A 7,808-nucleotide genomic window follows, 5' to 3' on the forward strand; every position below is an offset into this window, starting at 1 on the left:
GTGGATCGGAGAAACCGGGTGTGCGTCCTCCGGAGTCGGTGCACGATCCCCGGAATCGGGCGCCGGAGAACTAGGTGGCGTCCCTGGCCGCAGAGCGCACAGGTAAGGGGCCGGACGCCCTCCTGAATGGTGCAGGGGCGTGGTGAGGGCCCGGCGGCGGTGCGCTCTGGGAAGGGCTGCGGTTTTAGGATCCGAGTCTGCCTCTTGTCATCCGAGAAAGAGCCGGCAGGTAGGATAGCCCCGAGCCTGCGAGATTGCCCTCGATGCTGACGCCAGTCCCGGAGAGGGAGAGTCAGGGAGCTGCCCAACCTAAGGGCTGGGTCTTTCGAGCAACGGCTCTGCTGGGTTTGACCGCGAGAAGAAGCCGAGTTCAGGGCCCTGGATGCCGGCGCGGGAGGATGCGGCGCCGAGGGGCTGACTGAGACCACGGGGAGGCGCCGCGCGGGGTTCGGAGACACAGGAAACCTGTTTAATCGCGCCGCGCGAGCCTTCACCACATCCGCGAAATAGGGCGCGTCGGGGGACGCGGGCGACTCTCCGCCAAGCTTGCGTCCGGTTCTCCTGCGCCCGGCTGCCCGCCCCTGGCACCCGCCCTTCCGCGTTTTCGGGTGCTTGAGGGAGAGTTTGGAGCCTCAAGAGGTGCGGATGGCCCTGTCACAGGTCCCTGAAGCAGGGACGCGTCACCCTTCTTCGGTAACACAACTTGCCGCCTTCTGCATCGGGGGCACCCCACAAACCATCAGTCTCCTCATTGGAGACTCTCGGAGTTGATCAGGCTGTGAAGTTGTCACTTTTCCTTTTATCCTTTTTCTTACACTGAGACACCTGATTCCCCTAGAAGTTGTACGGATCCCCAGAGTTTGAGTTCTGGGATGGGGGCTTTTAGAAGTACTGTTGTTTCAAGCTGCAGCTGCAAAAGAGATAGCCCACAGGTAGGTTAAAGCATAGTTCTGGTATCCGATCATCCACACTGCATCATGCAAGGTGAGGTCCCTACCGGCCACAGAAGACCAGTCAAGCAGGCCTGGGCTGGAATGCATCCGGGCTAAAATAACTGACCATCCCCTCCAGCAGCTCGCTAGCACACGACTCTGCTGTCTCTCATAGCACTTAATCTCCCCGCAGTGAACTATCAGCCGTCCTCCACCAGAATGGAAGTTCCCGGAAAGCAGAGGCCTCTTTTGTGTTTTTCATCACTTGATCCCTAAAGTCAAGACCCATGCCAGACACTCAGTAGGTTTGCAACAAACATTTATGGAATGAATAAATAAAACTCTAAATATGAGGAATAGCTGGTTTTGCTTTCAATGTTTTTTTTTTTTTTTCTATTGGGGAAATTCACAAGTATCTAACTACTATTGATTGGGCACCTCCTGAGTTCTAAGATGCATACTAGGAACTTGTATTGGTTACCTCATTACACATAACAGTAGTCTTATTAGCTAAGAACTGTTAAACACATGGGAACTGGAGGCTTCAGCAACTTAACCAGTTTTCCCAAAATTACCCTGGCAGAATTAGGATTCCAGCCCATTTTCTCTTTAATGTCCTGGGTCACTTCCAAGAAGCTAAAATGTGGTTGTCACCATTACTGCCAATACACTTGTAGCTTTATTTGTAACAAAAGTTATTGCTTAGCCAAGAGGTTTGTTTCTATTATTGAGCTATATTTTCTTTTTCTTTTTTTTTTTTTTTAGAGGTTTTTCACTGTAGGGCGAGTGCGCTCGCCAGACAGACAGAGAGAGACATAGAGACAGAAAGCGAGAAATCACCCCCCAGAGGGGATGGTCACGCCGCAATCCCTTCTCCTCCATTCTCCTTTCGGGATCTTGGGCACGCATGCACACGCGCCGGGCGTGAGTTTTAAGCCACCGGGTCCGGGACATGAACCGCGGTCGACTACGTGTGAGTCCAGCGACATAGCCATTACGCTAACTGCTGGTTCCCGAGCTATATTTTCTGTAATAGCTGAGAGTTATGTTGTAAGCCAAATACTACAGACCTCTCATAGACTGTGTTACCTCATTTAGTCTTCACCATCTTTATATGCTGTGACATTATCTCTCTTTTTCAGATGAAGGAAAAACCTAGTTCAGGTACTTGTCCAGGGTTGGTAGTAAATTGCTGAACTAAATTTGGTTAGCTCTCTTTCTGACTCTAAACTCTCAGGTCCTTCCGCTGCTCTGTGCTGTCTCTTGCCCCCACTATTGACCCATGTAGAGTCAATGATATAATTTATTAAAACTGTCTGTGGCTTGGCTGTAAACTTTCTGGTGCCAATACCAAGTGTCTAGTTGTACTGCTTTCTGAATTATTGTGACCCTTACTGCCATTGATTTTTGTGGTTGAATTTATGGTTCACGGCTGTTGGTATTGATAGATTGGGGACTTTTAATATGTTCAGAAAGCTCCTGGACGATGCAAGCTATGAAAAAAATGATGCCCGGATTTCAAAAGTTCTTTGCACCAAAATAAGCTTTTGTTTAATTCCATTTTCCAAAAACTTTTTTGAAGTCTCCTTGTAAAAACTTCTGCATCTAACTCTAAAGAGAAATCTGATTGGTTTTACTTACTGTGGTAAATGAACTCTGAATAGCAATTCTTTATACCCCCTTGAGGAAAATGTTGGAAAGTCAGCAAATTCCACCATCTTGATATGCAGAACAGAGAGGTAGAAACCATAACTAATTCCAGAAACCTTTGCAGCACCTTTTAGTAAAATAATTGCATTTTTAAAAAGATAATTTATTCCATGAGGAAAGAGAGAGAGACCTTCCCAACAGGGTCCTTTTGCCATGACACACCCCCAGTCTCAGCAAGCCCAGATCACAGGCACATGTGTGCTAGAGGAGGTCTCGGGCTACACACCCAGGAGCTTTCCCCTGTGGATTCAGTTGTGTTACCACTCTCCTACCAGGCCCCATTAGCAGTACTATACTACCTTCATTGTTAATTGCATTTCAGGAATACTTCAGGCAAGGCTGGAAAACTCTCCAGCCTAAAATGCTCCTGGAAGTGATAGGGGTGTGAGAAGGATGGAAGTGGTCATGTTAAAAGAGCCTTCCATACATAATTGAGAGTTGTTTGTGGCTCCTTGCAAATTCCTTTCCTATCTAAATCTACTTAGTCATCAGCTTTCTGGCCCTCTCCTCTTGAAACTTCTTTCTTGACTTCCTAATTGCTACTGTTCAGACCGTGCTCAGGCTCACCCCCACCCTTATCTCAGTGTCTTTCTCACTGATTCCCTTCCTCTTGCCCCAACAACTGAGTTGAGGATCTTAGGGACTTCTTTCTTTTTTTTTTTAATTTTATTTAACTTTATTTATTCATTTGTTTATTTCAATTTGACCCAAGAGAGACAGAGAGAGAGAAAGTGAGAAAGCAAGCCGCCAGGTCCAGGACTCGAACTGTGGTCGGCCATGTGGGAATCCAGTGGCCTTAACCACCTTGCTCTCTGACCTAATAGTCCCAAGGTGAATTTTTCTCCCTCCGTCTCTCCTTCACACCTTGATCAGTAAATTTTTAAAGTACTGTCATTATATTATTAAGAATTCTTGGGTGGCTCATATAGTCAATATTAATAACAGCAGCAACAGCTGTTAAGCTTTTATGGACCACGTGTTATAAATGCTGCACGTCAGTTATTACATTTAATCCTTGACATCAAAACAGGCCCTGTTACTGTATTTCCAGTCTCCAGATGAGGCTGGCAAGAGTTACGTTCACAACTACTTTGGAATTACTACATGGTAGTGCTGAGGCTCAAATCCCCAGTTCTTCCGTTTGCACATTTTTTCCCTTTGTTAGTGATAGAGTCGGTATGTAAGCACATGAGAGAGAGTAGTGCCTCCTACTGTGTGTGGTCATGCCATGATCCCCTTTCTCTGGTCCTCCAGAGTGCCTCCTACTGTGTGTGGTCATGCCACGATCCCCTTCCTCTGGTCCTCCAGCCCATGAGATCTTTGGCATGCTCATTATGTTTCAGGCTAACCAGACTGAGCAGGCGATTCGATTCATGGTCACCATGTGGGATTGTCTTCTCTTGAGCAGCGCATTAGCGCTGAGCTGTGGAGCTGGCTCTTCTCTACCCATTTAAGCAGATTCCTTAGCCTAAAGTCAGGATCCAGCAGCCTGGCCTCAGGCTTGGCCTTCACCTCATCATTCCTCAACCTCGTAGTCTGAACTTCATTAATCAACAGAGCGTTTGGCCTTGCTCATGCACTCCTGTCTAGCCAGCTCTTTCGTGGTTTCTCCCTGTGAAAGCCTATGTCTTTCATGACTGAGTTCATAAAGTACTTCTGTCAGCATTATCTGTCACTCCAATCTCTGAGGATATTTTTTTTCCTAGGGGGCAAATGTGCTCACGGAAGAGACTCGGAGGCAGAGACAGGGAAAGTGAGATCACCCCCTAAGGGAGATGGTCATACCATAATCCCTTTTCCTCTTGGGATCTCAGGCACGCATGCACATGCACCCGACCAAGCTGCTGGGTCTGAGCCTTGAACAGTGCAGTTAGCCATCCAGTGGGATCCAGTGCCTTAACTACCACACACCTGGCTGGCTCCTCAGCATTAAAAAAAATCATTATTTTATTTATCATTATTATTATTTTTAAAAATTTGCTGCAGGGTATGAACACTTCCCAGAGAGAGAAAGGGAAAGTACAAAAGCAAGCCACCTGGTCTGGGACTTGAACCAGGGTCAGCCATGTGAGAGTCCAAACCATAACCACCACGCTACCTGCTGGCCCAGAGCATTTTTTAAAAATAATTATTTTATTTAACTTTATTTATTTTAATTTGACCAGAGAGGGACAGAGAGAGAGAGAGAGATTGAAAGTGAGAAAGCAAGCCTCAGGTCTGGGACTTGAACAATTTTTTAAACATGAAAAAGCCCGCAGTTCAATTTCTGATCTCTTGAGTATATAGCTAGTTTCTTTCTTTCCTTTAGCACTTGTATGAGGGGACTTTATAAAGCTTGTGGAAAACTGGAATGAAAATACAAGTTTATTTTGATGCAAACATTTTGGAATCTATGCATAGTTTTTTCATGTATGCATTTTCTAAAAAACCCTTTTGAAGATCCTTTGGTACCTTTCATGCCCCGCCCCCTTGCTCCATTGTCTCCTGGCCTTGTTATTTATTCATGTATATTGTCCTCTGTACTAGATTTCAAATGCCTCGAAGACAAGATGAGTGTGTGCTCCTCCTCTTTCCATCCCTCACATCACTAATGGTACTAGATTTCAAATGCCTCAAAGACAAGATGTGTGTGTACTCCTCCTCTTTCCATCCCTCACATCACTAATCGTAATGTCTTATTCATAGTAGGTGCTCAATTAAAGAGCATTACATAATTCTGCTTCATTTCATTTCCTTAGAATACTCTGAAAAAAGTAATTGGAATGTGGCATTTGTCTTCTAGCTTTTGATCATCAATATTTTAATGCCTTTATCAATTTATGATAAAGCTTACAGAAACCAGAATATCACCCCAGTATATGCCTCTTTGACCTAAATATTTTTGAGCTAAAGACAGTTAAGGTGCTGGGAAACTCTTGGCCTTCCTTCTCTGTTTGTCTAGAAGCAAGACAGAGATTTACAAAGATAAGTGTTTCTATCTTCCATCCCCCTTTTCCATCTAAAGACAGAATGCAAATTCTCCTTTACTGGAGCCAGTGTCAGCTCAGAGACTGTCAGAAGAACCTGGAAGCAGACTTGAGTCTATTAATTCTCCCACGTTTTCCTGCCTTGAGAAGCCTTAAATGGCTTTCTTTGGTTCTGTCACTTGTTCTTTGTTGGATATGCCGTATAAGCCAGACCCCTGAAGCACTGCCTTGATTTACTATCACTGAGGTTTCTCCCGTGTGGTGTGCACTGCACATGTTAATAAACTTGCTTATTTTTCTGTGGTTAATCTGTCTTTTGCACAAGGGTCTGTCCTAACTACAAACTTAGGAGAGTCCAAGAAACTTATATTTTTGTCCCCTCCAAAGCAGAAGAATTCCTAGTTAGTTAAACTCATGGAAAGCACCTATTCAGGTTGTTCTCACCCTTAGACCACGGAGATATTCCAAAAAGATCCAAAATTCATACATGGAACAAACATTGTAGAATAAACATCTTGCTATAAAAATAACACTATTTTTCATATCTGTGGCAATGCTGTGAGTAAAATGTATTAAGCCTGTTAGGGAACTTGAACTAAATTTTTGTCAGTATTTCATTGATCAATAAATATTTTATTTGTATTTCGAGCCTTGTTGGAATTGGCTTCTGCTTCCTCACTCATAGTTTCCTCGATGTGTTCCAGGCACAGTGAGGTAAATACAGTGCCCCACCCTTGCCCCCAGGGACATGCATGGTGACGGTTGGCCAACATGTTTTTGCATATTCCTCTGCCTATTCATGATCTCTTCCTCCTCATTCATACTCACCTGGCTCACTCCCACTGCTTCATCCTGTTTCTGCTAAGATGCAGCTTCCAGAAAGCCTTCCTCTGCCTCCTCGGTATTAGAGGTGAATGCTCAAGGCTCTCTGTGCCCACCCCTTCTATATGGAGCTGTTATACTCTTGTGTAATTCACTGTCAGCGCCTTGTCTGAATCTTGCCCTGAATTACAGTTTCTCATTTGGCTTACATTAGAATCACTTACGGATCTTTTTTTTTTTTTTCTTTTAAGTTTTTGTCAGGGCACGTGTGCTTGCCAGAGAGGAAAGAGACAGAGACAGTGAGAGAGAAAGTGAAACACCACCCCTACTCTGGAGGGGGTGTCCACATCAGAATCTCTTCTTCATTCTCTTCCGGGGATTTTGGGCACATGCACATGTACCCAGCGTGGTTTTCAAGCCTCCAGGTCTGGGACTCGAACCACAGTTGGCCATGTGGGAGTTCAGTGCCTTCACCACCACGCCACCTTCTAGCTCACTTAGGGATCTTTTAAGTGTTTTCCTTCCTCAGGCCCTACTCCCAAAGTTTCTGCATCAAGTGGTTTGGAAAGAAGAGGGTGGATCACTGGAATGTCTTTTCTCATTCTATATTGTAGCTGGACTGTATTCCATTAGGTAAACGAAACATACTTTATTCAGTTACCTTTTTTTTATAACAGTTATATTGAGATATAATTAATATATCATACAATTCACCCATTTGAAGTATATAATTTAATGGTTTTTAGTGTATTCATGGAGTTGTGCAACCACCAGTGTGATTAATTTTGGAACATTTCATCACCTCAAAAAAAAAATCTGCAGTCACTCCCCATTCCTCCCACCCATTGTCCCCCCACCCAACCTGCAACTTGAAACAACAATCTACTTCCTGTCTGTTTGGATTTACTTATTCTGGACATTTCATGTAAGTGGAGTCATAGGATGTGTGACTTTGCACGGTGAGCTTCTTTCACTTAGCATGCCGTTTGCATGTTGTAGCATAAATCAGCACGTCATTCCTTTTTATTGCCCAGTAGTACATCACTGTATGTGTGTGCCATATTTAACTTGTCCATTTTGCCCGTTGATGGACCTGCGTTTTCTTAATGACTCCCAGAGTTACTTCCACATACAGTCAGGAACTAAACCAGAACTTCCCCTGAGTCTCGCTCATTCTGGCAGCTTGGGGTTGGGACAGTGCCTGGCCCGAGACAGAGATGTAATAAACATGGAAATGAATAAACCGTTTTACTAAAAGTATAACTTCATGAGAGTCATGGAAAAAACTTGTGATTAAAAAGAGGTCCTTGGGAACCAGCAGTTAGCGTAATGGCTATGTCGCTGGACTCCCACGTAGTCGACCGCGGTTCTTGTCCCG

General features: G+C 44.7%; 1 protein-coding gene across 5 annotated transcripts in view; it reads left to right on the plus strand.

The window, feature by feature from the left end:
* The first annotated feature begins 2 nt into the window (after positions 1-2).
* The window catches only part of OSBPL3 (oxysterol binding protein like 3), a 226,841-nt gene continuing 219,035 nt past the window's right edge, over positions 3-7,808 (plus strand). For all 5 annotated transcript variants that reach the window (XM_027765935.1, XM_027765934.1, XM_027765936.1 and 2 more), the window contains exon 1: positions 3-102. The gene's annotated coding sequence lies outside the window, so the exon portion shown is untranslated. The remainder of the gene's footprint in view (positions 103-7,808) is intronic.

Source organism: Tupaia chinensis, unplaced genomic scaffold, assembly GCF_000334495.1.
Source record: "Tupaia chinensis unplaced genomic scaffold, TupChi_1.0 Scaffold139943_1, whole genome shotgun sequence".
Classification (NCBI taxonomy): Eukaryota; Metazoa; Chordata; class Mammalia; order Scandentia; family Tupaiidae; genus Tupaia; species Tupaia belangeri.